Here is a 25000-nt window from a genome sequence, read left to right on the forward strand (position 1 = left end):
TGTTTGCATGTATATTTGTACTTATATATATATAGAGAGAGAGATAGATAGATACAGACGCACACACTCACATATATATATATAAATAAATGAATATATACATATATATATATATATATATATATATATATATATATATACACATGCGTGTGCTCGCGTGTGTGTGTGAGTGAGCATAAGTATATATATATATATATGAATGCATACATACATATATATATATATATATATATATGAATGCATACATACATATATATATATATATATACATATGCATACATACATCTATATATATATATATATATATATATATATATACATATGCATACATACATCTATATATATATATATATATATATATATATATATATATACATATGCATACATACATCTATATATATATATATATATACATATGCATACATACATCTATATATATATATATACATATGCATACATACATCTCTATATATATATACATATGCATACATACATCTCTATATATATATACATATGCATACATACATCTATATATATATATATATATATATATATATATATGCATACATACATCTATATATATATATATATATATATATGCATACATACATATATATATATACGTGCATATATATATATATATATATACATGTATATTTATGTATATACATATATGTGTGTTTGTAGGTGTGTATGTGTGTGTCTGTATGATCGTATGTTTGTATATATAATACGAGGTTATCTTGTCAACCTCTCGTTCCTCTGGCTCCTATCCTATTGTAGCTAACAGCATCAATTCCTTACTCACCCTCTTCAACTCATCTTCTATTTACTGCTCGAAATATATATTTAACAGTTCAAGCAGGGAATACCGTTGTCGCGTTAATGTGATGACTCCTGCTATCTAATCAACCAAACCAATGGAAACACGATTTCAGATTTTTCCTTTTTTGAAACGAACTATTCAAATTGCCATCTGTCTTATCAAACGCATCTTAATTTCCTAGCGATGGTTTCTCTTCGACTCTTCTCATTTGTCTCTCCCTGTTATGGTTAATATATGTTCCTACGTTTGTGTATGTATTAATGTTTATATTATGTGATATATATATATATGGGCGCGGGCATGGCTGTGAAGTAAGAAGCTTGCTTCCCAACCACATGGTTCCGGCTGCAGTCGGACTGCGTTGCACATTGGGCAAGTGTCTTCTGTTATAATCTCGGTTCGACCAAAGCCTTGTAAGTGGATTTTGTAGACAGAAAATGAAAGAAGCCCATCGTATATATATATATATATATATATATATATATATATATATATGAGAAAGTTGGTATGTGAAAGCACGTGGTTGGATGTATAAAAGATAATAAGAGTGAAAAATCTACAGAAGGCTTGTGTTACATGGTTAAAGTATATATTTAAATTATGTCAGAAAAATGTTAGAAAAATGTTATAAAATCTTTTTGGTATATAAACACTGTATTTTGAGAAATAACCGGTTTCGTGTTGTGTTTCCAAAATTTCTCTACTTCATTGTAACGTGTGGAGCGAACACGTTACAATGAAGTAGAGAAATTTGAAAAGACAACACGAAACCGGTTATTTCTCAAAATACAATGTTTATATACCAAAAAGATTTTATAACACTTTTCTAAGATTTTATAACATTTTTCTAACATTTTTCTGACATAATTTAAATATATACTTTAACCATGTAACACAAGCTTTCTGTAGTTTTTTCACTCTTATTATCTTTTATATATATATATATATATATATATATATATATATATTGGGGTTGGGCGATAAGTCTATCCCATCGACCCGTGTTGAGGCAGTACCACCATCGACTCTGAAATGAAGAAAGACTAAATCAATCTAAGTGGCGTTTCAGCTTAAAACCTAAAGTAGTAAGAAAATGTTGTCATGCATTTTTCTCGGTGCGATAACGATTCCGCCAGCTTGTCGCCTTTGCCTTCTTTGATATTAAATGTAAAAGGTTGCTTCATTGCAGTTATTGAATACATATGTTTAATACCTATTCACGTAATTTTGGAAAGTTGACTTCGTATGAATCGATAATGAAAACATAATAAAGTTGTAACTATCAACAACGACAGTATTTCATTGATATCTAGCTTCAAATCAACTCCGATCGAAGAGACGGATATATATCAGAAATATTCCAGTCGTAGCTATTCTGATTTCCTATGTAGAGTATCTAAATCTATATCATATAACGTGTACTGTTTTAAGAGAGTAAGAGTAATCGCGGGAAAGATAGGAGAGAGTACAGCCTACCCTGTTGGATCAAAGTTGTTTCATGCATTAGTTGTGATTTAACCCAGGCCACTAAGGATTAATCTAAGTCCTATCTCACAGATATTCCTGTCAGCAGTAATGACTATGTTTTAAGATGTATCCTAACCAAGACTACATTATAAAGCGTTGCGTGTAATTTGAGAGAACTTTGACTGCTATTTCAATAGCTGCTCTTGCCCTATTTCTGAATTTTGGGAAGCCCGTTCCGTTGTAAGTACCCGTGTCAAATTTTCCATCTGACTTCACTATCTTCCTAACAAACTCACTTATATTAAATATCACACGAACAATCACTTTCTGATTAAGCCATTAAAATTAAACCAATTGCTTTTTTTTTTTTTTTAAAAAAGATCCCTCCATTTCAGTAACTAAATCGTTGGATCGTGATTCGTCTTACTTCAGTGCAAGCATTGTCACATGGCCAAAGTTCTCAGTTCACAATGTCGTAATTTCGAATTTGTTTTAATCGCATTGCACTTTGCGCAAGTGGGTTCTACCGAGATCACAGTTTGACCTACGGTTTGTAACGTTGATAGAACTTGCTACGCGGAATCTATATAATCCACGCACCCACTCCTGCGCCTATATATTTCTGTGTGTGTCTATTTATGTATGTGTGTGTGTGTATGTGTAGCGAAAGTGAGAAAAAAAACGAAAGAAAGAAAGAAAAATAGAAAGAGTAAGAGAGAGAAAAAGTACGAGAAAGAAAGAGAGAGAGAGAGGGGGGGGAACAATAACATAAGTGAGTCTTTTTATTTCCCTGGAATATGGAAGAATATTTGGAGTGGCTGTGCGGGTAAATTTCAGATGTGAAAACCAGTGAGGGCATCAGAATGAAGAACTCACCCGAATGTTCGCAGAGAGATTCTGGTGAAGGTACCTGGAGGTTAGGTGGTGATCGTTTACTTTGAGCACAAAATAATTACTAAAGTTTAAGAATAGGGATTAATTTGATGATATACAAACCATATAATCCCACGGGATTTCGTAATCTGAAGATCACGATGATATCATTTTGATAACTAAATGGTGCCACAAAATTTCTATCCAAAGGAGTTCATAACCTGTTCTGTTTCGATGAATATATAAGCATATTCCATCGACATGTGATATTTATACATAAAAGGTATATTGAAGCTTTTATGCATATATACATATATAATTACTTACTCAATGGCTTCGAATATTTCATTAGAAAATAATATATAAAGTTAATGCCTACGATGTGTGTTTATTTCTGTTCGCATGTCTATGAATGCGACATGACAAAAACAGACTTAAAAAAAGAGGGGGGAAAAAAGAGGAGGTATGTTTCAGTAAACACTATACAGATTTATGAAATATCATTTAGCATAGAATGAATAATTTATTACGAAACACGTGTTAAGTACACTTATAAAAACATACACATATCGCATTTAGTAATAATGAAATTACGCGATTATTAAATTGCATTACCAATTCAAATGCCGTTACACACACACACACACACACACACATATTTATATATACATATATATGCATAAATATATATATATCTATATACACCTACTCATCTATATGTGTGTATGTACATGTGTATATATATTAGCGTGTGTATATACGTACATATATGTATATATACATACATATATATATATATATCATTATATACACAGGCATACATAAGTATGTATTTATGTATGTATAAAAACACATATCTTTGTGTGTTTGCGTATGTGAGCGTAGGAGTATGCATGCATATATATATATATATATATATATGACCTCCTCTCCTGAATGACTATCCAGAATCCTAATGTCGTGCAAAATGTTAACGAGTATGGATGATTAAATATTTAAAAGGAATTTAAATGTCGCACAATGTGGTAAGCCTTTACCTATCGTTGAATAGATGCATGAAGCTGGTAGGGCCTCTTTCGAAAACAATGAGTGAGTTTTCATTCCACAAGTTCAAAATGAGAATTCACTCATACAAGCTCTGTCTATTATCTCCCTCTGGAGACATTTCACGAAGTTGACGTTGGTTCTTTTTTTCTGAATATGATAAAAGAAAATATGTGGCCCTCTTACACAGACATTTGTTAGCACAGTCACGCACACACACACACACACACACACACACTTATATATATATATATATATATGTATATATATATATATATATATATACACATGTGTATGTGTGTGCAAATATAAACTCACATATAAAGTTATTATACACACAAGAAAGTAATATTTCGAACGTGAAAACGGCAAAAAGGTCGGATATAAAATAGAGAAAAAAAAAACCCCGCCAGTAGACAACCACGGGCATGCCTCCATCCCCTCAGATGCCGGCTGCACCCTCTACATTTAAACTAAACTACTAACCACCAACAAATCCCTCAAATTAAACGCTAAATGTCATAGTTTTTTTTGTAATCTGCTGGCAACTTTTACCGTCTTGTAAGATTAAAATACTCAATCTTTCTTCTGTTTTCAAGGTTATGTTGCGTTCGAAACCTTATTTTTCTTGTTTGTAAAATATGAAACACATTGGAAGCTTCAAAAATTAAACATATATTTTTTTTTTACGTGTGTTGTTGCATTCCCAAAAAGTTACGTTATTTAGCGCTTAATTTGAAGGAGATTGTTATCAGCGGCCACTTTGACTAAATAACAGAGTAGTCAGGCGGTATCTGAGGAGCAAGGGTTCGAATACCGTAGCTGTCTGCTGGCAACTTTTTCCACCTTATAAAAGTAAAATACCAAATCTTTCTGTTGTTTTCATGAGTATAATGCGATTGAAATATTTGTTTCTTGTCTGTAGGATATGAAACACATTCGACGCTTCAAAAAATGATAGAATATTTTACATATGTTGTTACACATATAAGGATATTAAATGTAAGTATTCAGGTGTAGGAAGTTAGTAAAGATAGTAAGCTTCGAGCAGTTTGCAAGAGGTACAAAAAAAAAAAAAGAAAAACATTTCGAGGGCAATAGTGGTTTATTGGCGTTGAAGGGTGTAAATTTTTCCAGTATCGAAGTTCGATGCCCTGGGATAATTTATTTTGTAGTTCACGGTAAGCAAATGGGATTGCTGTGTATACGAATAAACGTCGAAATTCAAAGAAAGGAACTGGTAATTTCCAGGCTACATATGTTTCCTAGATTGCAGAACCTCGGAAGTAATGCTTACTCAGCGAGGGATACTCCACCAACTACATACTGGGGTCGATCAAATTAATTGTCCCCCTCCCCGAAAATTTCAGGCCTTGTGCCGAGAGTAGAAAAGAATATTACTTCTTTCTACTTGAAGAATATTTGGTGTAATGAATCGTCCCCTATACCTATATTTTGTTAAGACTTGTACTTATTCTGTAGGTTTACTTGGCCCAACCGCTGAGTTCCGCTGATGTAAACACAACATCGGTTGCCACGTGGTGGTGGAAGAAAAACACAGACGGAAAGACATGCATACATACACATACACGCTCACATACATGCATACATACACACATACGTACACACACACACACACATATATATATATATATATATATATATATATATATATATATATATATATATATATATACTCAAGGCTTTGGTCGATCTGTATTTATGGTAGAAGGCGTTTGCGTAAGGTGCTACGCAGTGTAACCGAACTTGGAACCATGTGGTTTGGAAGCAATCTTCTTACCACACAGTCATGCCTTGTGCCTGTGTTCACAATGCTAATTTCTAATTCAGGCAACTGGCTTGACCTCTGCTGAATTTGACATTTGGGGAATTCGCAGGGGGAAGAAGCTGCTTAGCATTCTGCTAGTTTCCAACGTCTGCGCTGCTCCGGACCGTTAGGATTTTGAGACTGGTTCCTGGATTTTGAATGTGTCCCATGGTAATAAAGGAACAGGTACCAAAGGCTATAATGTGCGTAAAGGGGCCGTGTGAGACCTCTGAGAGTAGGCTGCTCTCCGCTCTCACAGAAACTATTAGAGCAAACAAGATCGAGCGCTCTGAGAAGTAAAGCAATAATAATAATAATAATAATAATAATAATAATGATTATGATGAAAAAAGGCATCGGAGGACCGATGCATACTCTGCAAGCAGATGAATTCTTTCTGAAATTATAGTGTGGCTTACAATGCGTTGCTTACCCCTGCTTTTTAAATGAACTGAATTAAGCTTTGTAAGTGTTTAACTAATATTGGTTTCGAAACCCAAGAACGGTGAAATCAAGAAATCAAGTCGTAAATAAACGAAATTTTCGAATCTACCACTGTACGCGCACACGCACACACACATAGGAACGCACACACACTCACACATGGAGTAGCATGTCTATGCATGTATTTATTTGTTTGAAGATAATCAAATCAAATTTTCATTATTTCCAGCCACTCATTCAATTATTATTGTGAGAGGACTGAGAAGGATTTGAGAACAAGTGGAAGAGCTAGCAATAAGCTGAAAAAGTGAATGAACTTAAATTAACATGACGAATGAGTTTGGAAGATTTTGGCCCACACATCGAGGATATTTGAATAAGAGGCCGGAAAGTGATAAGAATTTTAAAGGAATTGGAGTTTAAAAGAATGCTAAGCTGATCGAGGATCAGAGACAATAAGATTATATCGAACACAAAAATAGCTGACTAGTGTTTAAAACAGCCAAAGATTATATACATGTATAGGTGCAGGCGTTGCTGTTGCCCTGTAGTAAGAAGCATGCTTCCCAACCACATGGTTCTGAGTTCAGTCCCACTGCGCGGCATATTGGACAAGTGTCTTCTATAATAATCTCGGGTCGAACAAAGCTTTCTGAATGGATTTATTAGACGGGAATTGAAAGAATCCCGTCCTCTATATGTATGTGTATACTCGTGCGCGTGTTTGTCTTTGTGTCTGTGTGTGTCTCCTTGCACTGCTCGACAACAAGTGTAGGTGTGCTTAAGTCACCGTAGGTTAATAGTTCGGCAAAGGATTCCGATAAAATAATTACCAGGCTTAAGAAATTAATTAATAACTAAACAATTGCCGGGATAGTAGCCTTCGACTAAAATTCTTCACGGCGGTGCCTCAGCATCACTAAGACTAGTAAAAGGTAAAAGAAGTAAAAAAAAAAAAAAAAAAAAAAAAAAAAAGATGTAGCAAATATCACCCGTACAGGATGAGAGAAACTTTACCCTTCAACCAAACTCGGATTTGCTCGAAAAAAAATTCGAAGGAATCTGTTTGCAAAAAAGCGATGAGTTTAGCGGTTTTACATTCATTTTTTATATTAGTTTCTATTATTTTTCTTGTCTGATTTTTGAATGGGTTTTACCGTATTGTACTACGATTTTTACTCCACTCCACATATTTTCCCCGCTCCTTTTACAAAACGCGCTTTTTATCGTATATATATATATATATATATATATATATATATATATATAGTCCCTTGTGAACACTAAAGAAAGGATTACTATTATTAATACCCACTCCATATTAATATACACGGAAATAATTCTAATCCCTTGCTTAGAGCAATTCATTACATGTATTATTTCTTTGTTCTGTGCAACCAGTTTTGTTTTTATCAATTCTTAATATATTGCATTAAGGAGTGGTTAATAACACAGATGATGGTAATAACAGAGTGGTAATAAGACAGATGTTGCTTAATCCAAATATAGCTATTCATGGCATATGTAATCTAATAATATATTTCTTTGCAATGTATTTTTCCTTTATCCCAGCCCCAACCCCCTCAACTTCCCCAGATTGCTATAATCAATCATGGGAATTGTTCGGTTATGTTTTCAGAATGTATAGAATTGCAATTAAATTATTTATTTATTTATATTCGGTGTTAGTGCGCTTTTCTATTGTTCTGTCTTTGCTTATTCATTTTGTTAATAACGATTTAAATATTAATATATTAATATTTTAATGCCGAAAAGTTCTTCTACGTAATTTTTCATTATATTAGAAATAGCAGCAAGATACCTCTCCAATCACACGATATTTTGTTTAAAACGTTATCAGACGCATTATACTCAACGGTACGAAACTCACAACGGAGCTGAACAGCAGAGGTCTTCACAGTGCCACCGGGACACATCATGGACATCACTCTTGGGTACCCTTTTCCTGTCACATTTAGATATCGGAGATTTAAACCGTCTGACGATTTGAGAAATTCTATCTGCTATCATTGCTGCCAAAATTATCTTCTTAGAAAAACATTATTGAACGCCTTATAAAATAGTCTTAGATACATTTTGGTTGAATATAAAACACGAAGGTCACGTAAGGAATACGTTAGATTTGTCTTTTCATGGCTGACCAGATGTTAAATAAAAAATCATTGTAAAGCTTGCATTCAAAATTGTGCAGAAACAGGTTTTTTGAGAATTAAGAATCTACGCACAACGATTCAGTCTCAATATATGTTATAAGAAGGAACTTGCAGAATCGTCAGCACACCGAGCAAATTTATTTACGGCATTTCGTCCGTCTGGGTTCAAATTCCACTGAGGTTGACTTTGCCTTTCATCATTTCGGTGTCGATAAAGTAAATACCAGTGCAGCACTATGGTCAATTACTGGCCTTCTGTCAAAATGCTTAGCAGCATTTCGCCCTTATTTATCTTTTGAGTTCATATTCAGCCAATTTCGATTTCGCCTTTTGTCTTTTTGGGCTTGATAAAATAATTACCAGTTGAGGACGGGGGTCAATGTAATCGACTAACCCACTTGCCTTGTGCCAAAATTTGAAACCTTTATTTGTCTGTTACGTCATCAGTGACTAAGCTGTGGTGAATCTTCATTCAGTTACGCTGTTGTTGTTTAATTATGAGATTTGTTTTTACTATATTTTCATTATCATATCAGTTTGGTGCGGATTCTACAATCCTTGTTCGGGGCCGTATCTTGAAACACTTTTGGTTTAATATTACTTTCTGATTCAGTTCTTATTCGTGGCGATATAACTGTTGAAATTTTACGGTATTTATTAACTTCTTTAAAGCGCTAAGCATTTTGCCCGGCATGCTAACGTTTCTTATTTCTTTACTGCCCACAAAGGGCTACACACAGCAGGGACAAGCAAGGACAGACAAAGGATTAAGTCGATTACATCGACCCCAGTGCGTAACTGGTTCTTAATTTATCGAACCGGAAAGGATGAAGGCAAAGTCGACATCGATGGAATTTGGACTCAGAACGCAAAGACAGACGAAATAGCGCTAATCATTTTGCCCGGAATGCTAACGTTTCTGCCAACTCCCCATCTTAGTGAATAGCATACGCTAAGTGACAACACGTTTCGACTTTATTTATTGCGCTTCATATTAACTATCAATAAAGTTTTCTTTTTCTTTTTTTTTTACACATTTGGTCTTCTTGTACTTGGTTCCTTTTTAGAAAAAATCCGTCTTAACTGATCTTCAAGGAGTCACATGGACAATAGGAATGGAAGCCATTCTAAAAAAAAAAAAATAAAGGTCAATGTTTGACTGTATACTAATTATCCATATATGAATGTGCCATTCAGATATAGCAGTCACACTGAATGGATGACTGTTTCACTAACTCATTTCCAATTGCCTAAATACAAATATAAACAGTGTGTAACAAAGACCTATGTTTAATAATAACAAAAATGCTGTTTTATTCCACAGAAACAATTTTCTCTTGATGGAATGATGCAGGCCTTATTAAATAATTCATTTTGTCATAACATGCATAGCATTCCAACCAAGTACGATCGATATCCATTTTGTTCAATTAGAGAATTATTGCATTATTTTGCGGAGGATTGTTTGAAACAAATCATGAAAACTTTTGCCAATTATATCAGCTGCAATCTGCACACTGGAAATAGATTATCTTTCAGCTGACATTGGCACATTTATAGTAAAAATTTTTATTCATGCAGTGTTAGTAGCTAGTAATGTGCATGACCAGTCTGAACGATGCAATCTCATTGATTCTCGTAATGGCGAACGTCGACAGCAAATCTTAATTCGATGCCTATAGATTAAACAAAGATAAGACAGTAAAAATTAGAAAACAACAACAGCAATAATGATATTAATGATGATGATGATAATAATAATAATAATAATAATAATAATAATAATAATAATTATAATAATAATAATAACGATGATATTGATGGTGATGATGTTAATAATAATTATAATAATAATAAAGATGATGATATTGATGATGGTGATATTAATAATAATAATAATCCTTTAATAATAATAATAATAATAATAATAATGACAATAATAAAACAATAGCCAAGTATATAACGAAAATATTTAATCTTTGAATTTGCTTCTGTTTACGAAAAGTAATTATGATTAGAACGCAGTAATGGTGTATGTCGTTATATCGTGGATTCGAATGTTGATTTTTCTGCTATTTCTTGGTATCCTTTGTTATTTTATTAGTCTATTATCCATTTTTATATCATTTTATCACGATTCTTATCAATTCTTGCCTTTATTGTGTGTAGATTTTTAATATTATCACGGGCCGTTGATGTTCTTCTTGTAACAGTTGACATCGTTGTATTATTCTATTGCACTTGTTTTTGTTGATGTTGGAGCAAACGTTATTATTGTTTCTCTTTTCGTTTTATTGTTGTTGTATTGTTTGTTATTTTTATGCTAATGAGGGTAAGGAATAAACTTGAATTCCTTTACCATATTAAGTGGACTGCGGAACTTGTCAACAGCATAAGAGATAAAATTAAAAATATGTACACATACACATATACACACACAGAAATATATACGTACACACATATATATATATATATATATATATATATATATATATATATATATGCATGTATATATGTATGTATATGAGTAGCCATGAAAAGACAACAATAATTATGTAGTAAAACAAAAAAATAATTAAACATACACATTCTCACATATAATCACATATATCCCATTGAAGCTGGAACACATATATAGGCACATACATATTCACATGCACAAATACTCACACACACACCAAACAATTACTTTCATTTACAAAATTAAATCAGAGTCGATAATTGAATTCGAGTTGTTATTTATTTTCTGTATGTCTTAAGATTGCACACACTTCCCTATCTCACTATCTGTTTCTGTTCTAATCTTCCTCCTCGTCCTCATCCTATTACTCATCTCAAACTCATTTTTCTCTTCCTGCTTCAACCTTCTTCCATCCACATCAAAATCTTTCTATTACCAGACCATATCTTTTCCTCTCTACTTTCACTTTCGTTTCTATTCTCCACCTTTTTCTCCCTCTCTTTTCATTTCATTTAGTCATTCTACTTGTACGTCATCTACTTTCATCATTCCCCACCCCTTCCTTCAACACTCCACTCATTACGCATATTCCCCTTTCCACGACCTCCACTCCACTCTCTTCTCCTCAATTCATTCCTCTCCCTCTTTGTCTCACTCTTTCATCTTATATTACGACTCTCTTTCTTCTACTCCAGAACATTTCCCTACACCGATATCTGCAGATCTATCGAAAATGCTTTTATTGCCTTGGGAATCTATATTTGATTATAACGCGAATAGGAATTAATAATTCAAAAGTTTGGCTTTGAAAAGATTGAAAATATTTATTTTTTTCTTCTTTTAAATTCAAGTTATTATAATTATTATCAATTCTTATTCTTGATTTATATTTTAAGCTGTTATATTTAAATAATACCAAAGATTATTATAATTATCATTATTACTATTATTATCATTATTATCATCCTCACCACCACCACCACCATCATCAACTTCATCACCATTATCAACTTCATCATCCTCACCATCATCATGATCATCACTGTCATCGTGGTCGTGATCATTACTATAGTCAACACCATTAGCTGTTGCTGTTGTTATTGTTATTATTATCATCAATATTATTATTATTATTATTAATCTTTAATACTATTATTCTTGTAGTTATTACTTTTATCATTCAAGTAACGATGTATATATATATATATATATATATATATAAATATGCATATACATATATGTATTTGTAAATTTTTAAATATAATTTCCAATATTTATGATATTATATTTCACTCATTGAAAATACAAAAAGTCAAACTCTTATCGATTAATAGAACAGATGGGATATAATGAGGGAGAAATCTAATAGGACAAATTTTAAATAAAGTTTTAACTATATTTTATTATTTTTAGCGCTTTTTTTTTTCTTCATTTCACTGATTTTTCATGTTTTTCAGCGCCTTGGTTTTGGTCGTTTATATTATTCTTATCATAATTATTATTATTATTATTATTATTATTATTATTATTATCACCATCATCATCATCGTCATTATTATTATTATTATTATAATATTTTTCACTAGTATTCTCGTTAATTGCATAATTCATCAAAATTCTAACTATTCACTGCAGGGAGTCAAGTATATTGAGTTTGATAAAAATGAAAGTATCTGAACTTGTTTTCTGATAATTACTTTATTATCTGATTGCTCTTGTTATTATTGATTTCAAATGTTGTCATTATTATTATTATTATAATCATTATGATTATTATTATTATTTTCATCATCATCATTCTTCTTCTTATTATTATTATTATTATTAACTTCATCATTATTAACATCATCTTTATCATCACCAGCATCATCATTATCTACATCATCATCGTCTTCGTCATCATCATCAATAGTGCTGTTATTATTACTATTATTAACACTATATAACATGTATGCATTAATATATATTAGCATGTTTTTAAGAATACTTTTGAATACTTTTCTTCGTTCCTATATCTACTCTGAGCCTCTTTGTTTGTGTGTGTGTGTGTGTGTGAGTGTGTAACCTAGCAACCTTATCAGAAGATAATTTACTGAATGAGTTCCGCTCTTGTTTCGTCAGAAAGGCCCACTTCTTTTACAATATGAAATACAGTATATGAGTGGTAGCGCGTGGCTTAGTGGTTAGAGTGTCAGCAACATGATCGTAAGATTGTGGTTTCTATTCCTGGACCGAGCGACGCGTTGTGCTCTTGAGCAAAACACTTCATTTCACGTTGCTCCAGTCCACTCAGCTAGCAAAAATGAGTAAGGCTGCGATGGACTAGCGTCCCGTCCGGCTGGGGAACACATACGCCATTGAAACCGGGGAACCGGGCCCATGAGCCTTGCTAGGCTTTAAAAGGGTGCATTTATTATTTATTTTAATACCATATATGTACAGACAGGCAGACTTTTGACTTACAATTTCTTCCTCGCTTGCAATATTTTATCAGAAATTACAATTTGACAGGGCGAAAAGCTTAGCGTCATTTCGTTTGTCGTTACGTTCTGAGTTCAAATTCCGCCAAGGTCGACGATGCATTCTATCATATCGGCGTAACTAAAATAAGTATCTGTAGAACGCTGAATTCTAAATAATCAACTTGACTCCTTCCCGCAGCTCTCCTGTTATTCTGCCAAGATTTCACACTAATTTTTCCTTTTTCTTGTTTATGTGTTTATATTTTCATTTCGTTATATGTAAACCCCGACACTTCATGTCTGTTTTTGTATTGTGCGCCGCATCTTTCGCCTTGATGGCAAATCAATGAAATCATAATAATAATGTTAGGCCAGAAATTTGGGGCATGGAACAGCCGGTAAAATCAACAACAGTACTTCCTTGTATTCCATTGTATCGACTGCAGGTGGCTGAAGGGTTCAGTTGACTACGGTGGGATTTGAAATCTGAACGTCTGTAATCGGGACAAATACCTTTTCTTGATTGGGGTCCTAATCACTCCGAAAATCCATCGAATCTACCGCCCCCCCCCCACACACAGACACTCACACACGTTCTCTCTAAGCGTATTCTAATCCTCCGTCATTTAAAACTGGCATTCCGACGGTTACGGCGACGAGTGCTCCAGTAGATCCGATCAACGGAACAGCCTGATCGTGAAATTGATGAGCAATTGGTTGAGTACTCGTCAGATAGGCGTAGATTACCCTTATCGTAGTTTTCAGGGAGATTCAGCGTGACACATAATGGGACAAGTTTGGATCTTTGAAATAATGGTACAACACATTTCGACCAGCTGAGTGGACTGGAGCAACATGAAATAAAGTATCTCGCTCAAGGACACAACACATCGCCAGGAATCGAACTCTCGAATTTACTATTGTGAGCCGAACATCAAAACGACTAAGCCACACTCTAAACACAAACATAGAGCGATATACAGAAACCATGCGTGTGTTTCTCTTGTGTGGTCATGGTCAAGATGGTTTAGTTCTGTTATAAGGGCATTTGGCTTTTATTTTTAGCAGATAAATCGATAAGGTACGGGTTCCCTGATTTGTCTCTCTCTCTCTCTCTCTCTTTTTAATAATGAATTTCGCTGCTATTTCAGGCCGTTCTGGCCAATAAATGTGCTATGATTAACAAGGAAATATTGTATTAATTAGATATTTTAAACATTGAATGCAACACAAATATTTTTTCTTTAAAAAAAGGTCCCAATAACAACAAAAAATAATTTACATATAAAAAAAAACAGAATAAAGAAAATTCACACATAGTAGTAACAGAAAGAAAAGATAAATAAAAGTAAAGAAAATAATGACAAAGACCTCATCAGTAGCAGCTGCAACAATAGTAACGGCAACAAATAGTAGAATAACAACAACAACAACAAGTACGACTACAATATCATCATCATCATTATCATCATCATCATCAATGTCCACAATAAAAAGAATTTGAGGGACTTAATTAAATTTCGCGTCAAATATATTACAATCTTCTCCTTTTCCTCCTCCTCCTCATCGTCATCGTCATCACCATACTACTACCTGGTCTACCTCCTCCTCCTCGTCTTCGTTCTCACTACAGAGCTATTAGCACTACTGCTGCAGCTGCTGCTGCTACTACTACAACAACTACCATGACTACTACCACTACTAGTGCTACTAATACTACTGTCACCACTAGTATTGCTGCTACTACTACTACTACAACACCTACTATCACCACTATTACTACTATTACTATTACAGCTACTGCTTCTCCTGTTACTACTACTACCACTGTTACTGCTGCGGCTACTATCACCACCACTACCACTACTACTACTACTACTGTTGACGGTGGTGCAACTGTTGTGACCAGAATCAACACGACCGCCCCTAATGTTAGTGTAACCACGGCCAACAACAGCACTAATTCATCTTCGGCTCCCCCTCCTCCTCCACTTCCTCCTCCTCCACTTCCTCCTCCTCCTCCGCCTTCCATCAGTTAACCACTCCCGCTGCAACCAACATCCCTCACTTTTACTAATTTATTATTTAACCACAATCTTTACCGATTCTACTACTACTACTACTACCGTTACTACTGCAGCTGCTGCTACTACTACGACTACTACTACTACAAATATAAGTTATTTCTATTTCTACTAGTACATCATTACGATCAGTTAATTGTTCTGGAATGAACCTACATCTCCACGCACGCACTCACTCACTCACTCTCTCTCACACACATGCACACGTAGGTACACACATACATATTACATACGAAGACATACACTTATATACACTCATAAATAAATAACACACACTCAAACCCACCCGCATAAACTCACACACTACACACTTTAACATATACATACACAAATAGAAACACACACATATATGTAATGTTACTTGGAAATATACACGTGCTGTAAGACACACAAACATGTGTGTGTGTGTGTGTGTGTGTGTGTGTAGATGCAGTTGTGGTTGTCAGGTAAGAAGCGTACTTCCCTGCCACATGGTCCTACGTTCAGTCCCACTGCGCTGTATCTTGGCTAAGTGTCTTCTACTTTACCCTCAAACACACTTCTGAGTATATTTGGTTGACGGAAACTGAAAGAAGCCCGTCGTATATATATATATATATATATATATATATATATATATATATACAAGTGTGTGTGTAAATTTGTACACCATCACCGATTGATAATAGCTGTTGGTGTGGTAACATGGCTGTAACTTAGCAGTTCGGCAAAAGAACCGTTGGAATAAGTACGCGGCTTAAAAAATATGTCGTGGGCTTGATTTGTTCGACTAAAATCATTCAAGTCAGTGTTCCAGCATGGCCGCAGTCCAATGACTGGAATAAATAAGAGAATAAATAAATAAAATAATAAAAGATTAAACGCACATTGACATACATGTCCACAAACCTACACATATATACGCCACTGAACACACACACACACACACACACACACACACACGCACACACGCACACACATATATATTGTTATAGACAAAATAAGACATACATTTATACCTAGAGACACACAAATTGAACTGACACATTCATAGATGTACATTGACACACAAAGCTACACATTTACACGCCTCGAAGCACAGAGACATATATAAATCGCCATACACATATGCATACAACTACAGCGGTAATAGAAGTGATAGATAAACGATAATGGGCAGTTGGGTCCCGCTGAGAAATCAATGACATTTACCAAACCCTAAGAGTTGAACACATACATGCACACACATACATTAGCACATAGACAAAGGGAAATGCATACGCAGACACCAACACACATACACACACACACATAAAAATTCAAATTGATACATTCAAATACGCAACCATGTAACGACTCATTCATTCAAACACAAAAATAAAACATTCACATAAACATTTTCAAAAACACGTTCAGATATATAAACGTATAAATGAAACACGCTCAAATTCATATCATTGTAAATGGAACTCAATCGGTTTTTGGTGATGATAATTTTATTGTCGAATCATCTAAGTGCTTCTTTATTGGATTAAAGTGCAATTGGCGGGGTATTTTGCAGTCTAAAGGGTAAAGACCCCCTTTTGGTCATGAATGGCTATGTGACTGCACTAAGAAATTTACACTCCGAGGCATAAGTCCGGGCAAGGTTGATTATAGGAGAACCGCAGTCGCCCATGCATACGAGACTCTCTTCTCTACGCCACCGTTGTTATCCAAGGCAAAGGCCTATATAGCTTAGCACCAGTAACATCGCAATTCATTTCTACTGATGAGTGAACTAGGACAACGTGAAATAAAGTGTCTTGCTCAAGAACTAAAAGCATAACATGAACCGGGAACCAAACTCGCTGCCTGATGGTTGAGAGCCCGTCGCTCTAATTACTGCGTCATGCACCTTCGCAATCTACGTCTATTGTAATGCACACAAAAATGCATACAATGACACAAATACGATGAGTGCTGAAAAATACATGCAATGGCCTTCAATGAGTATCCTGGATTCTCGGTGATGGTGATGTTGATTTACTGAACGGACATGACTTCTTTCTTCTCAGAATGTACGATCAGTGACCAGAATGATCTTTTCTTTTGGCTACGAAAGGTAGATTCTGCTACAGGTCAGGGACTCGTTTCTATTCTTAAGCACAAATAAGCTGGTGATCTTGAACAAATGTTACAATTTCAGAATGACTGTGACTGGAGAGAAATCCAAAGCGAACTCTATGTATTTATGTTTCATTCAAAGATTCCATTTTGAGACATTAGTTAATGTTTGGGCAACTTATGCTTCTTAAAAGTATTGTTCTGAAGTATCTAACGCATGTCATGTGTATAGATAGTGTGTTCGGTCTAAAATTGACAGCATGCATGAAAAGAACAGAAAACGTAATACTCCATCCAAAGATAAAAGTATTTTTAAAAAACGCATTTTAGAAGTAGTTTTAAGAAGTATTTTAGAAGTATTTTAAAAATCAAAATATATCAACTAGATTGTGGTGGGGTGATAACAATTTAAGTAAAATAGCGTCAGCTTCCAACATGACATCATGAAGGCTTCAGAAGCATGTGCATGAGTTTCGCAAATTGTCCCCGGGACGTTCTTCGAACAGTCATTGATCTAGGCTATCAGCTCGGCTTTGATGCTGCATGTAGAGTGGTTGGTGGCTCTGTCAACCGCGCCCTATACGTAGGATTAAAATCTGACAAATTAGGAGACCAGAAATTGAGAGGAGTCGTAGAAATTCTTCAACCACTTTTGACTGTTTTCGGAAGTATCGTAAGAAGCTTAAACTTGGTACCATACATATAGCTTTCCACGAGCAAACCTCTCCAGGATTTGACCACAGTCGCCAGCAGCTTCGTATAAACGTCTGAGCTGTAGCTAAGGCCCTGCACAAAGCTGGAAAGATGAAATACTTCGTGCAAACAGTCAGAAGACATGATGTGGACTGTCCTTTTTAGCTTCGTAGTCGCCGTTGCAACGTGTCCATGTCACGGCTTACAGCCTTTACAGTGTCACGAATCAACGAGCAGCGGTAGTGATGAAAACACTTTAACAATGTAAGAACACCGTATGCAGATAAGCATATTTTTTTTATAGTAGAATCCAATTTTCAACATCGTTTTATAATTATCCAATGTCTTGTTTCCACTCTGTACCTTTTTATGTAACTAGATATTTCTACATCCCTACATATATCTTGTAAACCCTCTTTGCAACATGTCATCGATGCATGAGTAGGCAATGATAGCATATAAATATAAATATTGTCATTATTTTTATTAGAATAATTATCGTCATGTTTTTATTAGATTAATCTGTATCAGCACTTACACAAACAAACAAGAATATTTAGAGAAGGTCAGTATGATGGCTTTACATTTTTAAACATTTTCTTTGTATTTTTTTTTTTTTCGTTTTATGATGCTTTTGGAAGTGAATTAGTTGTGAATGTTACTGCTTTATTATCCTCCTCTCTCACACGAAAGAGTTAAACCTATATCTATCAGGCCACTTGGTAACATGGGAAGTTTTCATACATCTCTAGACAATACCCAGGCGATTTGGGAATTACAAAGAACTTAAGCACGTTTAATATTTTATCTACAAAGATCTAGATGTCTACAGAGGTTTCTAAAACGCCATTGTTCACAATAAACATTCATATATATATATATATACACATGTGTGCATGTAAGTTTATATATATATAAACCGTACCGATTTAATTTCGTGCATTAAACATTAATGTCTAACTCATTCACACTGGCAGTCTTTTGTGAAGAGAGGAGAATCCATTGAAGGGAACCCATATCAATATTATTGCTAATTATTTTATCAATTCAGTAGGGATAAAAAGTAAATTAAAACCCAAGGGAATTGGAACTTAGAACGACACAGCGAAATATTATAAGATAATTGTCGATACAACCTATTTTCCGACTCACTTCCAATCATATGACATCATAAATATCAAACATACAGTTTTAATTTGATGAACGCTGTCGTATAAACAGAACCAAACCAAACCAAACTGCTTACAAGTGGTTCGAGTATTCAGTAAATTGCATGCATTGGATGACGCAAATTTATAAATAAACCCATTGGAGATTATGAAGGAATTATTCGGTGGTCGATCAATCTCGAAGAAATAGCAGCTAAAATACGTATAATGAGCTTACAAAGTTACAACACATTTGACTGAAAAATTCTATATGACACATGTTTCTTAAGATAAAATGACAAATTCCTAAACCCATTTTAACTCTAGATGCTTAGTCAATGACTATATACTATAGAAGAACTTACTTGCCTTTAGGGGACAAGCAGTAGAATTGAACCAGAAACCACGTGCTTGGAAAGTGGGCTTCTTAGCCATACAACCATGTATACATATACACAAACAAAGATTCGCTTGCAAAGACATCCAAGCATGTGAAAGCATTCATTTTGCATTGTGCATTCCTGTTCAGCCTATGTTGACCAAACTTCAATATCTAAGACTTCCTTCTAGATTAGGAAAAAAGCGTTATATTTGCTCTGAATGGGGACTTTTAAAAGTAAATCCATATGAACAACTAAACAGTTCTTCATAAAAGTAAACGTGTTTCTTATTTCTTTATTGCCCACAAGGGGCTAAACATATAGGGGACAAACAAGGACAGACAAAGGGATTAAGTCGATTACATCGACCCCAGTGCGTAACTGGTACTTAATTTATCGACCCGGAAAGGATGAAAGGCAAAGTCGTCCTCGGCGGAATTTGAACTCAGAACGTAACGGCAGACCAAATATCGCTCAACATTTCGCCCGGCGTGCTAACGTTTCTTTAAGCCCGCCGCCTTTTCCAATGTTTTCTGGTCGATTTCTACGCTGTACTCTTCATTTATTTCATCCTCAGCATCGCATATTCATTGGAATGCAGAGTAAAATGATAGAGCATTCCACATAAGAATATATAAACATGTTAATTTACAGAGGCAAATACACCCCCCCACACACACACACACACGAACTTGCACAAACACAAACACATACATATTTATATATTTCGTTCAGTACTTCTACTGCCACTTCTAATTATATGTTAGCAGTAATGAAACCTCCTAATTGCTCTTATTCTATTACGGAATATCCAATAGCAATGCTTCTCTGAAGCCATCATCCACCGACGTATGCACTCGTCCCCGCTGTGTATTGTTCATTGGCGATTCTATGCATCGCCAGCAAACAAGAGAGACTTGTATCATCACATCCAATGCATAATCAATGCCTAGATATGATCACACAAGTACATATATCCACACGTACACATACATACACACACACACGCACGCACACAAACAAACAAACAAACACATGCACACACGCACACACAAACACAACCACACACACCCACACAAACAAACACACTCACCCCCACATATATATACATAGACATAAATATATGTATATATATATATATATATATATATATATGAACATACATATATATATATATACACACATATATATGAACATATATATATATATATATGTGTGTGTGTGTGTGTGTGTGTGTGTACATATATGTATACATATACGTGTATCTATCTATCTATATATATGTGTGTGCGTGTATGTATGTATGTATGTATTATGTAGATATCTATATATATGTGTGTGTGTGTGTGTGTGTGTGTGTGTGTATTGACGCATGTATGGCTGGGTGTATGTATGCAATCAAGATTCTGAATAAATAATGTCAATGGGAAATGAAAACGTGATAGAATATTACTACCGTTCCTAATATCTACGGAATCAATTAATATAGGAAGCAGCAATTCCGAAATTGAACTTGCAATGAAACCACCAAGAGACCGTACTAAGGACAGCTTTACACTCAATCACTGTTATATGACTATAAAACAAACTAAGTGTTTACAGCCTGAGGCTGAGATAAGAAATGTACAAATGCTTTTAATTTTAATTAAATCTCCTGCTCATGTGGGTCAATGCTCGTCTCAAAACGGAATCGAAACAGTTCGTTGATTCACTTGATGCTTGCAGATGCCAATACATCGGGGAACATTTGAATGTCGCCGATAGTGAATCAGGTGTTAGATTAATTAATCTTACTGATTATTTGTTGGACAGGTAAGAGCATTGACATCTCTCTCGGTTATTTTCTTTATAATCTGACATTAAAACAACACTGATTTTATAGAAATGCAGAAAAGCTCTAAAACTGGTAGTAATGGCAAAGATAGGACAGGAATTTTATAGATTTTATTATCATGGACAGTATACTTAAAGCAATCCAACCACCACGTTTTCAGTGGTGCAACACTAGTTAAAATTATTTCAAATTATCATCTGAAGAATACAAATATTTTTCACGGTTGTTCTCAATTTCGAAAGAACGTTTAATTTCATTTCATCTGCGAGAAAATTGATGCTGGGTCTTTATCTTTTGTCTTTTACCTGCTTCAGTCAATAGACTGCGGCCATGATTGAGCATCGTTTTGAAGAATTTGTAGACGAATAAATTGACCCCAGTAATTATTTTTAAATATTGTCTCTTTTGCCGAACCGCTATTTCACCGGTTGTCAAACATAAGCAAAAAATCACATATAGATATTTATATCGATATTCGACGGGCTTCATTCACTTTCCGTCTACCAAACTCACTCAAAAATATTTGATCAGCTTGAAACTATTGTAAAAGGCACTTGCCCTAAGTGCTAGACAGTGTGACTGAACTTGGAACCATATGTTCGGGCAGCAAGTTTCTTACCACACAGCCACACGTCTGAACCTTATATACAAAAATCAACAAATTCTAAAGATAAGAAATTTTTACAGAGACAAATGATATTTTAGCATTATATATATCTTCAATTCACTGTACATTATTATTTTCCACATTCAGGATGTTCTCTCTAAGAATAATATCCTACAAATTCAAATTTACGGAAATTTTAAGCCGAAATATCTGAATAATTTGCTAAAAGAAAAGCAAAGAAAATTACTAACGTTGTCCATCGCGCTTAGAAGACGTATCTCTAATTTTGTTGGTTTTTATTGGGTTAATTCTTAGTGATGGCCATCTGTATTAAAATAACACGCTAATGCGTAAATATGATGTATTTTTTTACAACAGTAGAGAAGTATGTAAGTTGAAATTTGGTTGGCATATGAAGAAATTCTGACTCCAATTTCAAAACATTTTCTGTAAACAGTTGGTATAATATAATCTAAGGCAATATATAATGTAAGTATATCGACAAAAATTGCATTATACAAACATACTTACATACATGCGTACGTACATTATACAAGCAAACTTACATACGCATGTACGTGCATACATACATACATACATACATATATATATATATATATATATATATATATATATATATATATACATACATTCATATGTATATAGTAAAATTTAATTATTCTATCAAGATTATCACTCTTATATTCATGTACTTATGTGATATACAACGATATACAGACAGTATATATGAGCGTGTGTGTTTGTTTGCGAAAGAGAGCGTGTGTGTGCGAGTTTGTGTTTGATAATGTAGTGAGATAAGTTTAGTGTGAAAGTAAATAAGATATTATAGGGAAACATGATCAATAAATGTTGCTCAAAGTGTATTTAACTATCTCCATATAGGAAGATTACTGTTCTTAAAATGAGGGGAAAAAAATAAAGGCGATACACAAAAACAATGAAGCATGAGTTAACGCAGTTATATTTCCGCCAAAACAACATTTCAGTGTTTGGGAATGAATAGGCAGACAAAAAAAGAAGCGAATAATTTGGAGAAATGTTCGTAAATTAGAAATAACAAACAAATATACAGTATTCTCATTGATGAAAATAAAGGAAAAATTATATTCGAAAATAAGAAATGAAATATAAATAGGCAACATAATGAAATATATATATGTAATACATATATAGTACATATATAGATATCGAGAAATACTTCGTCAATTTTTTTCATCTGTTTTAAAAAAAGTTGATTTTTTTTCAAAAATATTTTATTTCTGAATTGTTATTTTGTTTACATCTAATTTAACTGAATAGTTACTTCATATCGCCACATTTTGTTTTTGACTATTTTAGCTTGATATTTTTATTGTTTATTTTCATTTTTTTTTCTATATTTTTCATTCTTAAAGACTTCCATTATGTTAAGGTTGCCATCAATGTTATTTTTTATATTTCTTCTCTTATTTCTTTTACGATTTTTGAACTCTGTTGTTTCTTTCAGTACAGAAACTACGCCGAAATGAATTAATGAGCTATGATACGTCCCTCTTCTTCTCTTTTCCTTACGTTTTTTTTTTTTTCCTTATAGATTCGTTTTATATTAATGTAGAGTCGAATGTCATCGAAACTATACTATAGACTGTTGATCTCTTGGTTAAGAAATTGGAGAGAATTCTTCTACTATTAGCATATCTGTAATGATATACTCTTTGTCTCTAACACACTAATATATATATATATATATATATATATTATTTTGCTTAAAAGAGTTCCAACACTCTGTTTTTTATGTTTTATTGATATTCCTGCAGAACTAATGTGGGGTATAGAATATGGAATATACAATATATAATATAATATACAATATATAATATAAAATAAAATAAAAATGGATGGCACCATGAAATAAAGTATTGAATGTAGATGAAATATTGAGTGTTCAATATAAAGGATCAAATATATAAATATATAAATATAAATATATATATATAAAGGCGACTCGAGTTTCAGGGCTATTTCCCTTCGTCATGGCCGGTATGACAATCTTTAACAGACTGTATGTATATATATAGTCTTTGCTTAAGGATATTCTGATTTACTAGTGCCATGGTAAAAGGTGCTGTAGTCATGCCCATCTATATCTTAAAGGAGTAAAAGTATGTATTACGTCTTTTTCACATTTATGATGTTCGAGTTTATTCGAGAGAGACTAGGATATTAATTTTAGCATTTTGATCATGTTATAAATTCCTCGTTGGTTCCTAATCGATTTACTATATATTGTTGCATTAGTACGACTTTAGAGTAAAACTGGTGAGGTGGAAGCAACTTGCTAGCTAGCTAGCTGTCTATCTATCAATCTATATATATACATATATATATATGTATATATATATATATATATATACATATCTATATATATATATATATATATATATATATATATATCTATATATATATATATACATACAGAGAGAGAGAGAGAGAGAGAGAGAGAGAGAGAGAGATTCATATTTATGTATGTATATATATATGTGTGTACATACGTATATATGCAGAGAGAGTGGAGGAGAAGCAGAGATTG

This window comes from Octopus bimaculoides, chromosome 21 (assembly GCF_046866305.1).
Source record: "Octopus bimaculoides isolate indiv1 chromosome 21, ASM4686630v1, whole genome shotgun sequence".
In the NCBI taxonomy this organism is placed as follows: domain Eukaryota; kingdom Metazoa; phylum Mollusca; class Cephalopoda; order Octopoda; family Octopodidae; genus Octopus; species Octopus bimaculoides.